The 22,685-nt window shown below is 46.0% G+C and overlaps 10 non-coding genes across 10 annotated transcripts; all 10 read left to right on the forward strand.

Moving 5' to 3' along the window:
* The first annotated feature begins 2,222 nt into the window (after nt 1-2,222).
* Nucleotides 2,223-2,294, forward strand: TRNAG-UCC (transfer RNA glycine (anticodon UCC)). Its single transcript has one exon. It is a non-coding gene; the product is annotated as a tRNA-Gly (tRNA).
* Nucleotides 2,295-3,815: 1,521 nt separating this feature from the next.
* On the forward strand, nt 3,816-3,887 carry TRNAG-UCC (transfer RNA glycine (anticodon UCC)). Its single transcript has one exon. It is a non-coding gene; the product is annotated as a tRNA-Gly (tRNA).
* Nucleotides 3,888-5,398: 1,511 nt separating this feature from the next.
* TRNAG-UCC (transfer RNA glycine (anticodon UCC)) lies at nt 5,399-5,470 on the forward strand. The gene has a single exon. It is a non-coding gene; the product is annotated as a tRNA-Gly (tRNA).
* Nucleotides 5,471-6,991: 1,521 nt separating this feature from the next.
* On the forward strand, nt 6,992-7,063 carry TRNAG-UCC (transfer RNA glycine (anticodon UCC)). Its single transcript has one exon. It is a non-coding gene; the product is annotated as a tRNA-Gly (tRNA).
* Nucleotides 7,064-8,574: 1,511 nt separating this feature from the next.
* Nucleotides 8,575-8,646, forward strand: TRNAG-UCC (transfer RNA glycine (anticodon UCC)). Its single transcript has one exon. It is a non-coding gene; the product is annotated as a tRNA-Gly (tRNA).
* A 1,521-nt stretch (nt 8,647-10,167) lies between these two features.
* On the forward strand, nt 10,168-10,239 carry TRNAG-UCC (transfer RNA glycine (anticodon UCC)). Its single transcript has one exon. It is a non-coding gene; the product is annotated as a tRNA-Gly (tRNA).
* A 2,454-nt stretch (nt 10,240-12,693) lies between these two features.
* On the forward strand, nt 12,694-12,765 carry TRNAG-UCC (transfer RNA glycine (anticodon UCC)). The gene has a single exon. It is a non-coding gene; the product is annotated as a tRNA-Gly (tRNA).
* A 2,465-nt stretch (nt 12,766-15,230) lies between these two features.
* On the forward strand, nt 15,231-15,302 carry TRNAG-UCC (transfer RNA glycine (anticodon UCC)). Its single transcript has one exon. It is a non-coding gene; the product is annotated as a tRNA-Gly (tRNA).
* Nucleotides 15,303-16,823: 1,521 nt separating this feature from the next.
* On the forward strand, nt 16,824-16,895 carry TRNAG-UCC (transfer RNA glycine (anticodon UCC)). The gene has a single exon. It is a non-coding gene; the product is annotated as a tRNA-Gly (tRNA).
* A 3,103-nt stretch (nt 16,896-19,998) lies between these two features.
* On the forward strand, nt 19,999-20,070 carry TRNAG-UCC (transfer RNA glycine (anticodon UCC)). The gene has a single exon. It is a non-coding gene; the product is annotated as a tRNA-Gly (tRNA).
* The last annotated feature ends 2,615 nt before the right edge of the window (nt 20,071-22,685 follow it).

Consider the following 22,685-nt stretch of genomic DNA (forward strand, 5'->3'; position numbering starts at 1 on the left):
GCCCCGACCAGACATTATAACCCCAGCATCCCTATTTTAAAAAGCATTTCTAGGCGATATCTAGCCTCTGAAAATAATAGGCAAGATCCACCGATAAATCTGGCAAAAGTCCCCAAGATTTTGTGCATACTTGTGCTCTCACCTGAATGCAGCGCCACCTTGTAACCATCGGATGTAACTGCGACTCAGAAAAATGTTTTATCAGAGGGCAAGTTGAGAGGACTCCAAGTGGCAGATTTCCACGGAAAGAGCCTCTCGCTGCAGCAGGAAGGTTGGATACTTCAAATTGGCATAGTTTCCTGTCCAGCGTCCTCTCACGTCCCGAACGCTCCCAAACGCTCAAAAGCCTCACACCGGGCAAGCCCTCACCGGGTAGATCTCTGGCTCCCAGGTAAAGCCAAATCCTGAGTATGCTAGTGCTAGGATCACAGAGAAAGGACAGGGACAGAGAGCTGCTGTCTTGGTAAAGGCCTGAAACGGCTAATTCCTAAGAGGGTCTGCACTTTCAGTTATGACTGACTGTGAGTGGGGAAGATGAAGATTTTCTGTACCCAGCATACCTTGCGATGTGCTTAGGCAAATGAGGAGAGAGCCCCACCAATCCCTTGCCACTCCGCTGAAAGCTCCTCCTCTGCATAAAGAGAGCACTTTCACAAGGGAGCAGAGTGGCGCAGCGGAAGCGTGCTGGGCCCATAACCCAGAGGTCGATGGATCGAAACCATCCTCTGCTAATATTGCTTGATTTTTCTTCCTAGGACTAATCTGTCATTTCCACCCTGCCAGCAAGGAAAAGCGCAGGCTTGTGCTAGCTATGTGAGAAAAGACTTCTCAACTATCTGTCTCTGCTGTAAATCAAGAGAGTGATCGTCAAAGGATCAACCCTATACTTTGAAAGTAAAGATACCCAATTAGAAGCATAAATGACAGGTGGGACCTTCACACGTGTTTCGGGGCATGCTTTGAATTTAATTCTTCCCTTTTTGTTCTGCTTTTATCAATCTCCTATGCATTTCATGGAATTTACTCCCTTTCTCTTCGCTGCTTTGCTTCCGATGCTGCCCATATGCTCATTTCCACTATTTGTACTGCTGCTTTCCATTTCTTCTCTTCTGCACAGCTTTATCCTTGGTTTCAATCCCCAGTTCTTTACCCTCTGCAAGACAATTTCTACTGCTTTTCATGTTGGTATCCACACCAAATGCACCATTGGAACCGGTGCAAGATTGCCACTGCACTCGGCGTTGTAACATCTGTCCTCTCACGTCCCGAACGCTCCCAAACGCTCAAAAGCCTCACACCGGGCAAGCCCTCACCGGGTAGATCTCTGGCTCCCAGGTAAAGCCAAATCCTGAGTATGCTAGTGCTAGGATCACAGAGAAAGGACAGGGACAGAGAGCTGCTGTCTTGGTAAAGGCCTGAAACGGCTAATTCCTAAGAGGGTCTGCACTTTCAGTTATGACTGACTGTGAGTGGGGAAGATGAAGATTTTCTGTACCCAGCATACCTTGCGATGTGCTTAGGCAAATGAGGAGAGAGCCCCACCAATCCCTTGCCACTCCGCTGAAAGCTCCTCCTCTGCATAAAGAGAGCACTTTCACAAGGGAGCAGAGTGGCGCAGCGGAAGCCTGCTGGGCCCATAACCCAGAGGTCGATGGATCGAAACCATCCTCTGCTAATATTGCTTGATTTTTCTTCCTAGGACTAATCTGTCATTTCCACCCTGCCAGCAAGGAAAAGCGCAGGCTTGTGCTAGCCATGTGAGAAAAGACTTCTCAACTATCTGTCTCTGCTGTAAATCAAGAGAGTGATCGTCAAAGGATCAACCCTATACTTTGAAAGTAAAGATACCCAATTAGAAGCATAAATGACAGGTGGGACCTTCACACGTTTTTCGGGGCATGCTTTGAATTTAATTCTTCCCTTTTTGTTCTGCTTTTATCAATCTCCTATGCATTTCATGGAATTTACTCCCTTTCTCTTCGCTGCTTTGCTTCCGATGCTGCCCATATGCTCATTTCCACTATTTGTACTGCTGCTTTCCATTTCTTCTCTTCTGCACAGCTTTATCCTTGGTTTCAATCCCCAGTTCTTTACCCTCTGCAAGACAATTTCTACAGCTTTTCATGTTGGTATCCACACCAAATGCACGATTGGAACCGGTGCAAGATTGCCACTGCACTCGGCGTTGTAACATCTGGAACCTAGAGGACACACATCAGAGGGCGTTGGTGGTATAGTGGTGAGCATAGCTGCCTTCCAAGCAGTTGACCCGGGTTCGATTCCCGGCCAACGCAGTGCAAATATTTATATATTCTCCAAGCAGGATATATTTTAATGCAACATGTCACAAAACTGAAATATCAGAAACAGAATAATCAGCCGTTATATAAAAAAATAAACAAACACGTAGGTAGACATCTCGATCGCCTCATCTGCTACATTCATTGTCCCAATATATGCTATTTTCCATAAAGCACTCACCACTCACATGTGCTGATAATAAATATTTTGCTGGGGGCAGGCAATGAAAGGGCTGAGCCCCGACCAGACATTATAACCCCAGCATCCCTATTTTAAAAAGCATTTCTAGGCGATATCTAGCCTCTGAAAATAATAGGCAAGATCCACCGATAAATCTGGCAAAAGTCCCCAAGATTTTGTGCATACTTGTGCTCTCACCTGAATGCAGCGCCACCTTGTAACCATCGGATGTAACTGCGACTCAGAAAAATGTTTTATCAGAGGGCAAGTTGAGAGGACTCCAAGTGGCAGATTTCCACGGAAAGAGCCTCTCGCTGCAGCAGGAAGGTTGGATACTTCAAATTGGCATAGTTTCCTGTCCAGCGTCCTCTCACGTCCCGAACGCTCCCAAACGCTCAAAAGCCTCACACTGGGCAAGCCCTCACCGGGTAGATCTCTGGCTCCCAGGTAAAGCCAAATCCTGAGTATGCTAGTGCTAGGATCACAGAGAAAGGACAGGGACAGAGAGCTGCTGTCTTGGTAAAGGCCTGAAACGGCTAATTCCTAAGAGGGTCTGCACTTTCAGTTATGACTGACTGTGAGTGGGGAAGATGAAGATTTTCTGTACCCAGCATACCTTGCGATGTGCTTAGGCAAATGTGGAGAGAGCCCCACCAATCCCTTGCCACTCCGCTGAAAGCTCCTCCTCTGCATAAAGAGAGCACTTTCACAAGGGAGCAGAGTGGCGCAGCGGAAGCGTGCTGGGCCCATAACCCAGAGGTCGATGGATCGAAACCATCCTCTGCTAATATTGCTTGATTTTTCTTCCTAGGACTAATCTGTCATTTCCACCCTGCCAGCAAGGAAAAGCGCAGGCTTGTGCTAGCTATGTGAGAAAAGACTTCTCAACTATCTGTCTCTGCTGTAAATCAAGAGAGTGATCGTCAAAGGATCAACCCTATACTTTGAAAGTAAAGATACCCAATTAGAAGCATAAATGACAGGTGGGACCTTCACACGTTTTTCGGGGCATGCTTTGAATTTAATTCTTCCCTTTTTGTTCTGCTTTTATCAATCTGCTATGCATTTCATGGAATTTACTCCCTTTCTCTTCGCTGCTTTGCTTCCGATGCTGCCCATATGCTCATTTCCACTATTTGTACTGCTGCTTTCCATTTCTTCTCTTCTGCACAGCTTTATCCTTGGTTTCAATCCCCAGTTCTTTACCCTCTGCAAGACAATTTCTACAGCTTTTCATGTTGGTATCCACACCAAATGCACGATTGGAACCCGTGCAAGATTGCCACTGCACTCGGCGTTGTAACATCTGGAACCTTGTGGACACACATCAGAGGGCGTTGGTGGTATAGTGGTGAGCATAGCTGCCTTCCAAGCAGTTGACCCGGGTTCGATTCCCGGCCAACGCAGTGCAAATATTTATATATTCTCCAAGCAGGATATATTTTAATGCAACATGTCACAAAACTGAAATATCAGAAACAGAATAATCAGCCGTTATATAAAAAAATAAACAAACACGTAGGTAGACATCTCGATCGCCTCATCTGCTACATTCATTGTCCCAATATATGCTATTTTCCATAAAGCACTCACCACTCACATGTGCTGATAATAAATATTTTGCTGGGGGCAGGCAATGAAAGGGCTGAGCCCCGACCAGACATTATAACCCCAGCATCCCTATTTTAAAAAGCATTTCTAGGCGATATCTAGCCTCTGAAAATAATAGGCAAGATCCACCGATAAATCTGGCAAAAGTCCCCAAGATTTTGTGCATACTTGTGCTCTCACCTGAATGCAGCGCCACCTTGTAACCATCGGATGTAACTGCGACTCAGAAAAATGTTTTATCAGAGGGCAAGTTGAGATGACTCCAAGTGGCAGATTTCCACGGAAAGAGCCTCTCGCTGCAGCAGGAAGGTTGGATACTTCAAATTGGCATAGTTTCCTGTCCAGCGTCCTCTCACGTCCCGAACGCTCCCAAACGCTCAAAAGCCTCGCCCTCACCGGGTAGATCTCTGGCTCCCAGGTAAAGCCAAATCCTGAGTATGCTAGTGCTAGGATCACAGAGAAAGGACAGGGACAGAGAGCTGCTGTCTTGGTAAAGGCCTGAAACGGCTAATTCCTAAGAGGGTCTGCACTTTCAGTTATGACTGACTGTGAGTGGGGAAGATGAAGATTTTCTGTACCCAGCATACCTTGCGATGTGCTTAGGCAAATGAGGAGAGAGCCCCACCAATCCCTTGCCACTCCGCTGAAAGCTCCTCCTCTGCATAAAGAGAGCACTTTCACAAGGGAGCAGAGTGGCGCAGCGGAAGCGTGCTGGGCCCATAACCCAGAGGTCGATGGATCGAAACCATCCTCTGCTAATATTGCTTGATTTTTCTTCCTAGGACTAATCTGTCATTTCCACCCTGCCAGCAAGGAAAAGCGCAGGCTTGTGCTAGCTATGTGAGAAAAGGCTTCTCAACTATCTGTCTCTGCTGTAAATCAAGAGAGTGATCGTCAAAGGATCAACCCTATACTTTGAAAGTAAAGATACCCAATTAGAAGCATAAATGACAGGTGGGACCTTCACACGTTTTTCGGGGCATGCTTTGAATTTAATTCTTCCCTTTTTGTTCTGCTTTTATCAATCTCCTATGCATTTCATGGAATTTTACTCCCTTTCTCTTCGCTGCTTTGCTTCCGATGCTGCCCATATGCTCATTTCCACTATTTGTACTGCTGCTTTCCATTTCTTCTCTTCTGCACAGCTTTATCCTTGGTTTCAATCCCCAGTTCTTTACCCTCTGCAAGACAATTTCTACAGCTTTTCATGTTGGTATCCACACCAAATGCACGATTGGAACCGGTGCAAGATTGCCACTGCACTCGGCGTTGTAACATCTGGAACCTAGAGGACACACATCAGAGGGCGTTGGTGGTATAGTGGTGAGCATAGCTGCCTTCCAAGCAGTTGACCCGGGTTCGATTCCCGGCCAACGCAGTGCAAATATTTATATATTCTCCAAGCAGGATATATTTTAATGCAACATGTCACAAAACTGAAATATCAGAAACAGAATAATCAGCCGTTATATAAAAAAATAATCAAACACGTAGGTAGACATCTCGATCGCCTCATCTGCTACATTCATTGTCCCAATATATGCTATTTTCCATAAAGCACTCACCACTCACATGTGCTGATAATAAATATTTTGCTGGGGGCAGGCAATGAAAGGGCTGAGCCCCGACCAGAAATTATAACCCCAGCATCCCTATGTTAAAAAGCATTTCTAGGCGATATCTAGCCTCTGAAAATAATAGGCAAGATCCACCGATAAATCTGGCAAAAGTCCCCAAGATTTTGTGCATACTTGTGTTCTCACCTGAATGCAGCGCCACCTTGTAACCATCGGATGTAACTGCGGCTCAGAAAAATGTTTTATCAGAGGGCAAGTTGAGAGGACTCCAAGTGGCAGATTTCCACGGAAAGAGCCTCTCACTGCAGCAGGAAGGTTGGATACTTCAAATTGGCATAGTTTCCTGTCCAGCGTCCTCTCACGTCCCGAACGCTCCCAAACGCTCAAAAGCCTCACACCGGGCAAGCCCTCACCGGGTAGATCTCTGGCTCCCAGGTAAAGCCAAATCCTGAGTATGCTAGTGCTAGGATCACAGAGAAAGGACAGGGACAGAGAGCTGCTGTCTTGGTAAAGGCCTGAAACGGCTAATTCCTAAGAGGGTCTGCACTTTCAGTTATGACTGACTGTGAGTGGGGAAGATGAAGATTTTCTGTACCCAGCATACCTTGCGATGTGCTTAGGCAAATGAGGAGAGAGCCCCACCAATCCCTTGCCACTCCGCTGAAAGCTCCTCCTCTGCATAAAGAGAGCACTTTCACAAGGGAGCAGAGTGGCGCAGCGGAAGCGTGCTGGGCCCATAACCCAGAGGTCGATGGATCGAAACCATCCTCTGCTAATATTGCTTGATTTTTCTTCCTAGGACTAATCTGTCATTTCCACCCTGCCAGCAAGGAAAAGCGCAGGCTTGTGCTAGCTATGTGAGAAAAGACTTCTCAACTATCTGTCTCTGCTGTAAATCAAGAGAGTGATCGTCAAAGGATCAACCCTATACTTTGAAAGTAAAGATACCCAATTAGAAGCATAAATGACAGGTGGGACCTTCACACGTTTTTCGGGGCATGCTTTGAATTTAATTCTTCCCTTTTTGTTCTGCTTTTATCAATCTCCTATGCATTTCATGGAATTTACTCCCTTTCTCTTCGCTGCTTTGCTTCCGATGCTGCCCATATGCTCATTTCCACTATTTGTACTGCTGCTTTCCATTTCTTCTCTTCTGCACAGCTTTATCCTTGGTTTCAATCCCAAGTTCTTTACCCTCTGCAAGACAATTTCTACAGCTTTTCATGTTGGTATCCACACCAAATGCACGATTGGAACCGGTGCAAGATTGCCACTGCACTCGGCGTTGTAACATCTGGAACCTAGAGGACACACATCAGAGGGTGTTGGTGGTATAGTGGTGAGCATAGCTGCCTTCCAAGCAGTTGACCCGGGTTCGATTCCCGGCCAACGCAGTGCAAATATTTATATATTCTCCAAGCAGGATATATTTTAATGCAACATGTCACAAAACTGAAATATCAGAAACAGAATAATCAGCCGTTATATAAAAAAATAAACAAACACGTAGGTAGACATCTCGATCGCCTCATCTGCTACATTCATTGTCCCAATATATGCTATTTTCCATAAAGCACTCACCACTCACATGTGCTGATAATAAATATTTTGCTGGGGGCAGGCAATGAAAGGGCTGAGCCCCGACCAGACATTATAACCCCAGCATCCCTATTTTAAAAAGCATTTCTAGGCGATATCTAGCCTCTGAAAATAATAGGCAAGATCCACCGATAAATCTGGCAAAAGTCCCCAAGATTTTGTGCATACTTGTGCTCTCACCTGAATGCAGCGCCACCTTGTAACCATCGGATGTAACTGCGACTCAGAAAAATGTTTTATCAGAGGGCAAGTTGAGATGACTCCAAGTGGCAGATTTCCACGGAAAGAGCCTCTCGCTGCAGCAGGAAGGTTGGATACTTCAAATTGGCATAGTTTCCTGTCCAGCGTCCTCTCACGTCCCGAACGCTCCCAAACGCTCAAAAGCCTCGCCCTCACCGGGTAGATCTCTGGCTCCCAGGTAAAGCCAAATCCTGAGTATGCTAGTGCTAGGATCACAGAGAAAGGACAGGGACAGAGAGCTGCTGTCTTGGTAAAGGCCTGAAACGGCTAATTCCTAAGAGGGTCTGCACTTTCAGTTATGACTGACTGTGAGTGGGGAAGATGAAGATTTTCTGTACCCAGCATACCTTGCGATGTGCTTAGGCAAATGAGGAGAGAGCCCCACCAATCCCTTGCCACTCCGCTGAAAGCTCCTCCTCTGCATAAAGAGAGCACTTTCACAAGGGAGCAGAGTGGCGCAGCGGAAGCGTGCTGGGCCCATAACCCAGAGGTCGATGGATCGAAACCATCCTCTGCTAATATTGCTTGATTTTTCTTCCTAGGACTAATCTGTCATTTCCACCCTGCCAGCAAGGAAAAGCGCAGGCTTGTGCTAGCTATGTGAGAAAAGGCTTCTCAACTATCTGTCTCTGCTGTAAATCAAGAGAGTGATCGTCAAAGGATCAACCCTATACTTTGAAAGTAAAGATACCCAATTAGAAGCATAAATGACAGGTGGGACCTTCACACGTTTTTCGGGGCATGCTTTGAATTTAATTCTTCCCTTTTTGTTCTGCTTTTATCAATCTCCTATGCATTTCATGGAATTTTACTCCCTTTCTCTTCGCTGCTTTGCTTCCGATGCTGCCCATATGCTCATTTCCACTATTTGTACTGCTGCTTTCCATTTCTTCTCTTCTGCACAGCTTTATCCTTGGTTTCAATCCCCAGTTCTTTACCCTCTGCAAGACAATTTCTACAGCTTTTCATGTTGGTATCCACACCAAATGCACGATTGGAACCGGTGCAAGATTGCCACTGCACTCGGCGTTGTAACATCTGGAACCTAGAGGACACACATCAGAGGGCGTTGGTGGTATAGTGGTGAGCATAGCTGCCTTCCAAGCAGTTGACCCGGGTTCGATTCCCGGCCAACGCAGTGCAAATATTTATATATTCTCCAAGCAGGATATATTTTAATGCAACATGTCACAAAACTGAAATATCAGAAACAGAATAATCAGCCGTTATATAAAAAAATAATCAAACACGTAGGTAGACATCTCGATCGCCTCATCTGCTACATTCATTGTCCCAATATATGCTATTTTCCATAAAGCACTCACCACTCACATGTGCTGATAATAAATATTTTGCTGGGGGCAGGCAATGAAAGGGCTGAGCCCCGACCAGAAATTATAACCCCAGCATCCCTATGTTAAAAAGCATTTCTAGGCGATATCTAGCCTCTGAAAATAATAGGCAAGATCCACCGATAAATCTGGCAAAAGTCCCCAAGATTTTGTGCATACTTGTGTTCTCACCTGAATGCAGCGCCACCTTGTAACCATCGGATGTAACTGCGGCTCAGAAAAATGTTTTATCAGAGGGCAAGTTGAGAGGACTCCAAGTGGCAGATTTCCACGGAAAGAGCCTCTCACTGCAGCAGGAAGGTTGGATACTTCAAATTGGCATAGTTTCCTGTCCAGCGTCCTCTCACGTCCCGAACGCTCCCAAACGCTCAAAAGCCTCACACCGGGCAAGCCCTCACCGGGTAGATCTCTGGCTCCCAGGTAAAGCCAAATCCTGAGTATGCTAGTGCTAGGATCACAGAGAAAGGACAGGGACAGAGAGCTGCTGTCTTGGTAAAGGCCTGAAACGGCTAATTCCTAAGAGGGTCTGCACTTTCAGTTATGACTGACTGTGAGTGGGGAAGATGAAGATTTTCTGTACCCAGCATACCTTGCGATGTGCTTAGGCAAATGAGGAGAGAGCCCCACCAATCCCTTGCCACTCCGCTGAAAGCTCCTCCTCTGCATAAAGAGAGCACTTTCACAAGGGAGCAGAGTGGCGCAGCGGAAGCGTGCTGGGCCCATAACCCAGAGGTCGATGGATCGAAACCATCCTCTGCTAATATTGCTTGATTTTTCTTCCTAGGACTAATCTGTCATTTCCACCCTGCCAGCAAGGAAAAGCGCAGGCTTGTGCTAGCTATGTGAGAAAAGACTTCTCAACTATCTGTCTCTGCTGTAAATCAAGAGAGTGATCGTCAAAGGATCAACCCTATACTTTGAAAGTAAAGATACCCAATTAGAAGCATAAATGACAGGTGGGACCTTCACACGTTTTTCGGGGCATGCTTTGAATTTAATTCTTCCCTTTTTGTTCTGCTTTTATCAATCTCCTATGCATTTCATGGAATTTACTCCCTTTCTCTTCGCTGCTTTGCTTCCGATGCTGCCCATATGCTCATTTCCACTATTTGTACTGCTGCTTTCCATTTCTTCTCTTCTGCACAGCTTTATCCTTGGTTTCAATCCCAAGTTCTTTACCCTCTGCAAGACAATTTCTACAGCTTTTCATGTTGGTATCCACACCAAATGCACGATTGGAACCGGTGCAAGATTGCCACTGCACTCGGCGTTGTAACATCTGGAACCTAGAGGACACACATCAGAGGGTGTTGGTGGTATAGTGGTGAGCATAGCTGCCTTCCAAGCAGTTGACCCGGGTTCGATTCCCGGCCAACGCAGTGCAAATATTTATATATTCTCCAAGCAGGATATATTTTAATGCAACATGTCACAAAACTGAAATATCAGAAACAGAATAATCAGCCGTTATATAAAAAAATAAACAAACACGTAGGTAGACATCTCGATCGCCTCATCTGCTACATTCATTGTCCCAATATATGCTATTTTCCATAAAGCACTCACCACTCACATGTGCTGATAATAAATATTTTGCTGGGGGCAGGCAATGAAAGGGCTGAGCCCCGACCAGACATTATAACCCCAGCATCCCTATTTTAAAAAGCATTTCTAGGCGATATCTAGCCTCTGAAAATAATAGGCAAGATCCACCGATAAATCTGGCAAAAGTCCCCAAGATTTTGTGCATACTTGTGCTCTCACCTGAATGCAGCGCCACCTTGTAACCATCGGATGTAACTGCGACTCAGAAAAATGTTTTATCAGAGGGCAAGTTGAGATGACTCCAAGTGGCAGATTTCCACGGAAAGAGCCTCTCGCTGCAGCAGGAAGGTTGGATACTTCAAATTGGCATAGTTTCCTGTCCAGCGTCCTCTCACGTCCCGAACGCTCCCAAACGCTCAAAAGCCTCGCCCTCACCGGGTAGATCTCTGGCTCCCAGGTAAAGCCAAATCCTGAGTATGCTAGTGCTAGGATCACAGAGAAAGGACAGGGACAGAGAGCTGCTGTCTTGGTAAAGGCCTGAAACGGCTAATTCCTAAGAGGGTCTGCACTTTCAGTTATGACTGACTGTGAGTGGGGAAGATGAAGATTTTCTGTACCCAGCATACCTTGCGATGTGCTTAGGCAAATGAGGAGAGAGCCCCACCAATCCCTTGCCACTCCGCTGAAAGCTCCTCCTCTGCATAAAGAGAGCACTTTCACAAGGGAGCAGAGTGGCGCAGCGGAAGCGTGCTGGGCCCATAACCCAGAGGTCGATGGATCGAAACCATCCTCTGCTAATATTGCTTGATTTTTCTTCCTAGGACTAATCTGTCATTTCCACCCTGCCAGCAAGGAAAAGCGCAGGCTTGTGCTAGCTATGTGAGAAAAGACTTCTCAACTATCTGTCTCTGCTGTAAATCAAGAGAGTGATCGTCAAAGGATCAACCCTATACTTTGAAAGTAAAGATACCCAATTAGAAGCATAAATGACAGGTGGGACCTTCACACGTGTTTCGGGGCATGCTTTGAATTTAATTCTTCCCTTTTTGTTCTGCTTTTATCAATCTCCTATGCATTTCATGGAATTTACTCCCTTTCTCTTCGCTGCTTTGCTTCCGATGCTGCCCATATGCTCATTTCCACTATTTGTACTGCTGCTTTCCATTTCTTCTCTTCTGCACAGCTTTATCCTTGGTTTCAATCCCCAGTTCTTTACCCTCTGCAAGACAATTTCTACTGCTTTTCATGTTGGTATCCACACCAAATGCACCATTGGAACCGGTGCAAGATTGCCACTGCACTCGGCGTTGTAACATCTGTCCTCTCACGTCCCGAACGCTCCCAAACGCTCAAAAGCCTCACACCGGGCAAGCCCTCACCGGGTAGATCTCTGGCTCCCAGGTAAAGCCAAATCCTGAGTATGCTAGTGCTAGGATCACAGAGAAAGGACAGGGACAGAGAGCTGCTGTCTTGGTAAAGGCCTGAAACGGCTAATTCCTAAGAGGGTCTGCACTTTCAGTTATGACTGACTGTGAGTGGGGAAGATGAAGATTTTCTGTACCCAGCATACCTTGCGATGTGCTTAGGCAAATGAGGAGAGAGCCCCACCAATCCCTTGCCACTCCGCTGAAAGCTCCTCCTCTGCATAAAGAGAGCACTTTCACAAGGGAGCAGAGTGGCGCAGCGGAAGCCTGCTGGGCCCATAACCCAGAGGTCGATGGATCGAAACCATCCTCTGCTAATATTGCTTGATTTTTCTTCCTAGGACTAATCTGTCATTTCCACCCTGCCAGCAAGGAAAAGCGCAGGCTTGTGCTAGCCATGTGAGAAAAGACTTCTCAACTATCTGTCTCTGCTGTAAATCAAGAGAGTGATCGTCAAAGGATCAACCCTATACTTTGAAAGTAAAGATACCCAATTAGAAGCATAAATGACAGGTGGGACCTTCACACGTTTTTCGGGGCATGCTTTGAATTTAATTCTTCCCTTTTTGTTCTGCTTTTATCAATCTCCTATGCATTTCATGGAATTTACTCCCTTTCTCTTCGCTGCTTTGCTTCCGATGCTGCCCATATGCTCATTTCCACTATTTGTACTGCTGCTTTCCATTTCTTCTCTTCTGCACAGCTTTATCCTTGGTTTCAATCCCCAGTTCTTTACCCTCTGCAAGACAATTTCTACAGCTTTTCATGTTGGTATCCACACCAAATGCACGATTGGAACCGGTGCAAGATTGCCACTGCACTCGGCGTTGTAACATCTGGAACCTAGAGGACACACATCAGAGGGCGTTGGTGGTATAGTGGTGAGCATAGCTGCCTTCCAAGCAGTTGACCCGGGTTCGATTCCCGGCCAACGCAGTGCAAATATTTATATATTCTCCAAGCAGGATATATTTTAATGCAACATGTCACAAAACTGAAATATCAGAAACAGAATAATCAGCCGTTATATAAAAAAATAAACAAACACGTAGGTAGACATCTCGATCGCCTCATCTGCTACATTCATTGTCCCAATATATGCTATTTTCCATAAAGCACTCACCACTCACATGTGCTGATAATAAATATTTTGCTGGGGGCAGGCAATGAAAGGGCTGAGCCCCGACCAGACATTATAACCCCAGCATCCCTATTTTAAAAAGCATTTCTAGGCGATATCTAGCCTCTGAAAATAATAGGCAAGATCCACCGATAAATCTGGCAAAAGTCCCCAAGATTTTGTGCATACTTGTGCTCTCACCTGAATGCAGCGCCACCTTGTAACCATCGGATGTAACTGCGACTCAGAAAAATGTTTTATCAGAGGGCAAGTTGAGAGGACTCCAAGTGGCAGATTTCCACGGAAAGAGCCTCTCGCTGCAGCAGGAAGGTTGGATACTTCAAATTGGCATAGTTTCCTGTCCAGCGTCCTCTCACGTCCCGAACGCTCCCAAACGCTCAAAAGCCTCACACCGGGCAAGCCCTCATCGGGTAGATCTCTGGCTCCCAGGTAAAGCCAAATCCTGAGTATGCTAGTGCTAGGATCACAGAGAAAGGACAGGGACAGAGAGCTGCTGTCTTGGTAAAGGCCTGAAACGGCTAATTCCTAAGAGGGTCTGCACTTTCAGTTATGACTGACTGTGAGTGGGGAAGATGAAGATTTTCTGTACCCAGCATACCTTGCGATGTGCTTAGGCAAATGAGGAGAGAGCCCCACCAATCCCTTGCCACTCCGCTGAAAGCTCCTCCTCTGCATAAAGAGAGCACTTTCACAAGGGAGCAGAGTGGCGCAGCGGAAGCGTGCTGGGCCCATAACCCAGAGGTCGATGGATCGAAACCATCCTCTGCTAATATTGCTTGATTTTTCTTCCTAGGACTAATCTGTCATTTCCACCCTGCCAGCAAGGAAAAGCGCAGGCTTGTGCTAGCTATGTGAGAAAAGACTTCTCAACTATCTGTCTCTGCTGTAAATCAAGAGAGTGATCGTCAAAGGATCAACCCTATACTTTGAAAGTAAAGATACCCAATTAGAAGCATAAATGACAGGTGGGACCTTCACACGTGTTTCGGGGCATGCTTTGAATTTAATTCTTCCCTTTTTGTTCTGCTTTTATCAATCTCCTATGCATTTCATGGAATTTACTCCCTTTCTCTTCGCTGCTTTGCTTCCGATGCTGCCCATATGCTCATTTCCACTATTTGTACTGCTGCTTTCCATTTCTTCTCTTCTGCACAGCTTTATCCTTGGTTTCAATCCCCAGTTCTTTACCCTCTGCAAGACAATTTCTACTGCTTTTCATGTTGGTATCCACACCAAATGCACCATTGGAACCGGTGCAAGATTGCCACTGCACTCGGCGTTGTAACATCTGTCCTCTCACGTCCCGAACGCTCCCAAACGCTCAAAAGCCTCACACCGGGCAAGCCCTCACCGGGTAGATCTCTGGCTCCCAGGTAAAGCCAAATCCTGAGTATGCTAGTGCTAGGATCACAGAGAAAGGACAGGGACAGAGAGCTGCTGTCTTGGTAAAGGCCTGAAACGGCTAATTCCTAAGAGGGTCTGCACTTTCAGTTATGACTGACTGTGAGTGGGGAAGATGAAGATTTTCTGTACCCAGCATACCTTGCGATGTGCTTAGGCAAATGAGGAGAGAGCCCCACCAATCCCTTGCCACTCCGCTGAAAGCTCCTCCTCTGCATAAAGAGAGCACTTTCACAAGGGAGCAGAGTGGCGCAGCGGAAGCCTGCTGGGCCCATAACCCAGAGGTCGATGGATCGAAACCATCCTCTGCTAATATTGCTTGATTTTTCTTCCTAGGACTAATCTGTCATTTCCACCCTGCCAGCAAGGAAAAGCGCAGGCTTGTGCTAGCCATGTGAGAAAAGACTTCTCAACTATCTGTCTCTGCTGTAAATCAAGAGAGTGATCGTCAAAGGATCAACCCTATACTTTGAAAGTAAAGATACCCAATTAGAAGCATAAATGACAGGTGGGACCTTCACACGTTTTTCGGGGCATGCTTTGAATTTAATTCTTCCCTTTTTGTTCTGCTTTTATCAATCTCCTATGCATTTCATGGAATTTACTCCCTTTCTCTTCGCTGCTTTGCTTCCGATGCTGCCCATATGCTCATTTCCACTATTTGTACTGCTGCTTTCCATTTCTTCTCTTCTGCACAGCTTTATCCTTGGTTTCAATCCCCAGTTCTTTACCCTCTGCAAGACAATTTCTACAGCTTTTCATGTTGGTATCCACACCAAATGCACGATTGGAACCGGTGCAAGATTGCCACTGCACTCGGCGTTGTAACATCTGGAACCTAGAGGACACACATCAGAGGGCGTTGGTGGTATAGTGGTGAGCATAGCTGCCTTCCAAGCAGTTGACCCGGGTTCGATTCCCGGCCAACGCAGTGCAAATATTTATATATTCTCCAAGCAGGATATATTTTAATGCAACATGTCACAAAACTGAAATATCAGAAACAGAATAATCAGCCGTTATATAAAAAAATAAACAAACACGTAGGTAGACATCTCGATCGCCTCATCTGCTACATTCATTGTCCCAATATATGCTATTTTCCATAAAGCACTCACCACTCACATGTGCTGATAATAAATATTTTGCTGGGGGCAGGCAATGAAAGGGCTGAGCCCCGACCAGACATTATAACCCCAGCATCCCTATTTTAAAAAGCATTTCTAGGCGATATCTAGCCTCTGAAAATAATAGGCAAGATCCACCGATAAATCTGGCAAAAGTCCCCAAGATTTTGTGCATACTTGTGCTCTCACCTGAATGCAGCGCCACCTTGTAACCATCGGATGTAACTGCGACTCAGAAAAATGTTTTATCAGAGGGCAAGTTGAGAGGACTCCAAGTGGCAGATTTCCACGGAAAGAGCCTCTCGCTGCAGCAGGAAGGTTGGATACTTCAAATTGGCATAGTTTCCTGTCCAGCGTCCTCTCACGTCCCGAACGCTCCCAAACGCTCAAAAGCCTCACACTGGGCAAGCCCTCACCGGGTAGATCTCTGGCTCCCAGGTAAAGCCAAATCCTGAGTATGCTAGTGCTAGGATCACAGAGAAAGGACAGGGACAGAGAGCTGCTGTCTTGGTAAAGGCCTGAAACGGCTAATTCCTAAGAGGGTCTGCACTTTCAGTTATGACTGACTGTGAGTGGGGAAGATGAAGATTTTCTGTACCCAGCATACCTTGCGATGTGCTTAGGCAAATGTGGAGAGAGCCCCACCAATCCCTTGCCACTCCGCTGAAAGCTCCTCCTCTGCATAAAGAGAGCACTTTCACAAGGGAGCAGAGTGGCGCAGCGGAAGCGTGCTGGGCCCATAACCCAGAGGTCGATGGATCGAAACCATCCTCTGCTAATATTGCTTGATTTTTCTTCCTAGGACTAATCTGTCATTTCCACCCTGCCAGCAAGGAAAAGCGCAGGCTTGTGCTAGCTATGTGAGAAAAGACTTCTCAACTATCTGTCTCTGCTGTAAATCAAGAGAGTGATCGTCAAAGGATCAACCCTATACTTTGAAAGTAAAGATACCCAATTAGAAGCATAAATGACAGGTGGGACCTTCACACGTTTTTCGGGGCATGCTTTGAATTTAATTCTTCCCTTTTTGTTCTGCTTTTATCAATCTGCTATGCATTTCATGGAATTTACTCCCTTTCTCTTCGCTGCTTTGCTTCCGATGCTGCCCATATGCTCATTTCCACTATTTGTACTGCTGCTTTCCATTTCTTCTCTTCTGCACAGCTTTATCCTTGGTTTCAATCCCCAGTTCTTTACCCTCTGCAAGACAATTTCTACAGCTTTTCATGTTGGTATCCACACCAAATGCACGATTGGAACCCGTGCAAGATTGCCACTGCACTCGGCGTTGTAACATCTGGAACCTTGTGGACACACATCAGAGGGCGTTGGTGGTATAGTGGTGAGCATAGCTGCCTTCCAAGCAGTTGACCCGGGTTCGATTCCCGGCCAACGCAGTGCAAATATTTATATATTCTCCAAGCAGGATATATTTTAATGCAACATGTCACAAAACTGAAATATCAGAAACAGAATAATCAGCCGTTATATAAAAAAATAATCAAACACGTAGGTAGACATCTCGATCGCCTCATCTGCTACATTCATTGTCCCAATATATGCTATTTTCCATAAAGCACTCACCACTCACATGTGCTGATAATAAATATTTTGCTGGGGGCAGGCAATGAAAGGGCTGAGCCCCGACCAGAAATTATAACCCCAGCATCCCTATGTTAAAAAGCATTTCTAGGCGATATCTAGCCTCTGAAAATAATAGGCAAGATCCACCGATAAATCTGGCAAAAGTCCCCAAGATTTTGTGCATACTTGTGTTCTCACCTGAATGCAGCGCCACCTTGTAACCATCGGATGTAACTGCGGCTCAGAAAAATGTTTTATCAGAGGGCAAGTTGAGAGGACTCCAAGTGGCAGATTTCCACGGAAAGAGCCTCTCACTGCAGCAGGAAGGTTGGATACTTCAAATTGGCATAGTTTCCTGTCCAGCGTCCTCTCACGTCCCGAACGCTCCCAAACGCTCAAAAGCCTCGCCCTCACCGGGTAGATCTCTGGCTCCCAGGTAAAGCCAAATCCTGAGTATGCTAGTGCTAGGATCACAGAGAAAGGACAGGGACAGAGAGCTGCTGTCTTGGTAAAGGCCTGAAACGGCTAATTCCTAAGAGGGTCTGCACTTTCAGTTATGACTGACTGTGAGTGGGGAAGATGAAGATTTTCTGTACCCAGCATACCTTGCGATGTGCTTAGGCAAATGAGGAGAGAGCCCCACCAATCCCTTGCCACTCCGCTGAAAGCTCCTCCTCTGCATAAAGAGAGCACTTTCACAAGGGAGCAGAGTGGCGCAGCGGAAGCGTGCTGGGCCCATAACCCAGAGGTCGATGGATCGAAACCATCCTCTGCTAATATTGCTTGATTTTTCTTCCTAGGACTAATCTGTCATTTCCACCCTGCCAGCAAGGAAAAGCGCAGGCTTGTGCTAGCTATGTGAGAAAAGACTTCTCAACTATCTGTCTCTGCTGTAAATCAAGAGAGTGATCGTCAAAGGATCAACCCTATACTTTGAAAGTAAAGATACCCAATTAGAAGCATAAATGACAGGTGGGACCTTCACACGTTTTTCGGGGCATGCTTTGAATTTAATTCTTCCCTTTTTGTTCTGCTTTTATCAATCTCCTATGCATTTCATGGAATTTACTCCCTTTCTCTTCGCTGCTTTGCTTCCGATGCTGCCCATATGCTCATTTCCACTATTTGTACTGCTGCTTTCCATTTCTTCTCTTCTGCACAGCTTTATCCTTGGTTTCAATCCCAAGTTCTTTACCCTCTGCAAGACAATTTCTACAGCTTTTCATGTTGGTATCCACACCAAATGCACGATTGGAACCGGTGCAAGATTGCCACTGCACTCGGCGTTGTAACATCTGGAACCTAGAGGACACACATCAGAGGGTGTTGGTGGTATAGTGGTGAGCATAGCTGCCTTCCAAGCAGTTGACCCGGGTTCAATTCCCGGCCAATGCAGTGCAAATATTTATATATTCTCCAAGCAGGATATATTTTAATGCAACATGTCACAAAACTGAAATATCAGAAACAGAATAATCAGCCGTTATATAAAAAAATAAACAAACACGTAGGTAGACATCTCGATCGCCTCATCTGCTACATTCATTGTCCCAATATATGCTATTTTCCATAAAGCACTCACCACTCACATGTGCTGATAATAAATATTTTGCTGGGGGCAGGCAATGAAAGGGCTGAGCCCCGACCAGACATTATAACCCCAGCATCCCTATTTTAAAAAGCATTTCTAGGCGATATCTAGCCTCTGAAAATAATAGGCAAGATCCACCGATAAATCTGGCAAAAGTCCCCAAGATTTTGTGCATACTTGTGCTCTCACCTGAATGCAGCGCCACCTTGTAACCATCGGATGTAACTGCGACTCAGAAAAATGTTTTATCAGAGGGCAAGTTGAGATGACTCCAAGTGGCAGATTTCCACGGAAAGAGCCTCTCGCTGCAGCAGGAAGGTTGGATACTTCAAATTGGCATAGTTTCCTGTCCAGCGTCCTCTCACGTCCCGAACGCTCCCAAACGCTCAAAAGCCTCACACCGGGCAAGCCCTCACCGGGTAGATCTCTGGCTCCCAGGTAAAGCCAAATCCTGAGTATGCTAGTGCTAGGATCACAGAGAAAGGACAGGGACAGAGAGCTGCTGTCTTGGTAAAGGCCTGAAACGGCTAATTCCTAAGAGGGTCTGCACTTTCAGTTATGACTGACTGTGAGTGGGGAAGATGAAGATTTTCTGTACCCAGCATACCTTGCGATGTGCTTAGGCAAATGAGGAGAGAGCCCCACCAATCCCTTGCCACTCCGCTGAAAGCTCCTCCTCTGCATAAAGAGAGCACTTTCACAAGGGAGCAGAGTGGCGCAGCGGAAGCCTGCTGGGCCCATAACCCAGAGGTCGATGGATCGAAACCATCCTCTGCTAATATTGCTTGATTTTTCTTCCTAGGACTAATCTGTCATTTCCACCCTGCCAGCAAGGAAAAGCGCAGGGTTGTGCTAGCCATGTGAGAAAAGACTTCTCAACTATCTGTCTCTGCTGTAAATCAAGAGAGTGATCGTCAAAGGATCAACCCTATACTTTGAAAGTAAAGATACCCAATTAGAAGCATAAATGACAGGTGGGACCTTCACACGTTTTTCGGGGCATGCTTTGAATTTAATTCTTCCCTTTTTGTTCTGCTTTTATCAATCTCCTATGCATTTCATGGAATTTACTCCCTTTCTCTTCGCTGCTTTGCTTCCGATGCTGCCCATATGCTCATTTCCACTATTTGTACTGCTGCTTTCCATTTCTTCTCTTCTGCACAGCTTTATCCTTGGTTTCAATCCCCAGTTCTTTACCCTCTGCAAGACAATTTCTACAGCTTTTCATGTTGGTATCCACACCAAATGCACGATTGGAACCCGTGCAAGATTGCCACTGCACTCGGCGTTGTAACATCTGGAACCTAGAGGACACACATCAGAGGGCGTTGGTGGTATAGTGGTGAGCATAGCTGCCTTCCAAGCAGTTGACCCGGGTTCGATTCCCGGCCAACGCAGTGCAAATATTTATATATTCTCCAAGCAGGATATATTTTAATGCAACATGTCACAAAACTGAAATATCAGAAACAGAATAATCAGCCGTTATATAAAAAAATAATCAAACACGTAGGTAGACATCTCGATCGCCTCATCTGCTACATTCATTGTCCCAATATATGCTATTTTCCATAAAGCACTCACCACTCACATGTGCTGATAATAAATATTTTGCTGGGGGCAGGCAATGAAAGGGCTGAGCCCCGACCAGAAATTATAACCCCAGCATCCCTATGTTAAAAAGCATTTCTAGGCGATATCTAGCCTCTGAAAATAATAGGCAAGATCCACCGATAAATCTGGCAAAAGTCCCCAAGATTTTGTGCATACTTGTGTTCTCACCTGAATGCAGCGCCACCTTGTAACCATCGGATGTAACTGCGGCTCAGAAAAATGTTTTATCAGAGGGCAAGTTGAGAGGACTCCAAGTGGCAGATTTCCACGGAAAGAGCCTCTCACTGCAGCAGGAAGGTTGGATACTTCAAATTGGCATAGTTTCCTGTCCAGCGTCCTCTCACGTCCCGAACGCTCCCAAACGCTCAAAAGCCTCACACCGGGCAAGCCCTCACCGGGTAGATCTCTGGCTCCCAGGTAAAGCCAAATCCTGAGTATGCTAGTGCTAGGATCACAGAGAAAGGACAGGGACAGAGAGCTGCTGTCTTGGTAAAGGCCTGAAACGGCTAATTCCTAAGAGGGTCTGCACTTTCAGTTATGACTGACTGTGAGTGGGGAAGATGAAGATTTTCTGTACCCAGCATACCTTGCGATGTGCTTAGGCAAATGAGGAGAGAGCCCCACCAATCCCTTGCCACTCCGCTGAAAGCTCCTCCTCTGCATAAAGAGAGCACTTTCACAAGGGAGCAGAGTGGCGCAGCGGAAGCGTGCTGGGCCCATAACCCAGAGGTCGATGGATCGAAACCATCCTCTGCTAATATTGCTTGATTTTTCTTCCTAGGACTAATCTGTCATTTCCACCCTGCCAGCAAGGAAAAGCGCAGGCTTGTGCTAGCTATGTTAGAAAAGACTTCTCAACTATCTGTCTCTGCTGTAAATCAAGAGAGTGATCGTCAAAGGATCAACCCTATACTTTGAAAGTAAAGATACCCAATTAGAAGCATAAATGACAGGTGGGACCTTCACACGTTTTTCGGGGCATGCTTTGAATTTAATTCTTCCCTTTTTGTTCTGCTTTTATCAATCTCCTATGCATTTCATGGAATTTACTCCCTTTCTCTTCGCTGCTTTGCTTCCGATGCTGCCCATATGCTCATTTCCACTATTTGTACTGCTGCTTTCCATTTCTTCTCTTCTGCACAGCTTTATCCTTGGTTTCAATCCCCAGTTCTTTACCCTCTGCAAGACAATTTCTACAGCTTTTCATGTTGGTATCCACACCAAATGCACGATTGGAACCGGTGCAAGATTGCCACTGCACTCGGCGTTGTAACATCTGGAACCTAGAGGACACACATCAGAGGGCGTTGGTGGTATAGTGGTGAGCATAGCTGCCTTCCAAGCAGTTGACCCGGGTTCGATTCCTGGCCAACGCAGTGCAAATATTTATATATTCTCCAAGCAGGATATATTTTAATGCAACATGTCACAAAACTGAAATATCAGAAACAGAATAATCAGCCGTTATATAAAAAAATAATCAAACACGTAGGTAGACATCTCGATCGCCTCATCTGCTACATTCATTGTCCCAATATATGCTATTTTCCATAAAGCACTCACCACTCACATGTGCTGATAATAAATATTTTGCTGGGGGCAGGCAATGAAAGGGCTGAGCCCCGACCAGAAATTATAACCCCAGCATCCCTATGTTAAAAAGCATTTCTAGGCGATATCTAGCCTCTGAAAATAATAGGCAAGATCCACCGATAAATCTGGCAAAAGTCCCCAAGATTTTGTGCATACTGGTGTTCTCACCTGAATGCAGCGCCACCTTGTAACCATCGGATGTAACTGCGGCTCAGAAAAATGTTTTATCAGAGGGCAAGTTGAGAGGACTCCAAGTGGCAGATTTCCACGGAAAGAGCCTCTCACTGCAGCAGGAAGGTTGGATACTTCAAATTGGCATAGTTTCCTGTCCAGCGTCCTCTCACGTCCCGAACGCTCCCAAACGCTCAAAAGCCTCGCCCTTACCGGGTAGATCTCTGGCTCCCAGGTAAAGCCAAATCCTGAGTATGCTAGTGCTAGGATCACAGAGAAAGGACAGGGACAGAGAGCTGCTGTCTTGGTAAAGGCCTGAAACGGCTAATTCCTAAGAGGGTCTGCACTTTCAGTTATGACTGACTGTGAGTGGGGAAGATGAAGATTTTCTGTACCCAGCATACCTTGCGATGTGCTTAGGCAAATGAGGAGAGAGCCCCACCAATCCCTTGCCACTCCGCTGAAAGCTCCTCCTCTGCATAAAGAGAGCACTTTCACAAGGGAGCAGAGTGGCGCAGCGGAAGCGTGCTGGGCCCATAACCCAGAGGTCGATGGATCGAAACCATCCTCTGCTAATATTGCTTGATTTTTCTTCCTAGGACTAATCTGTCATTTCCACCCTGCCAGCAAGGAA

This window comes from Triturus cristatus, chromosome 11 (genome assembly GCF_964204655.1).
Source record: "Triturus cristatus chromosome 11, aTriCri1.1, whole genome shotgun sequence".
Lineage (NCBI taxonomy): Eukaryota > Metazoa > Chordata > Amphibia > Caudata > Salamandridae > Triturus > Triturus cristatus.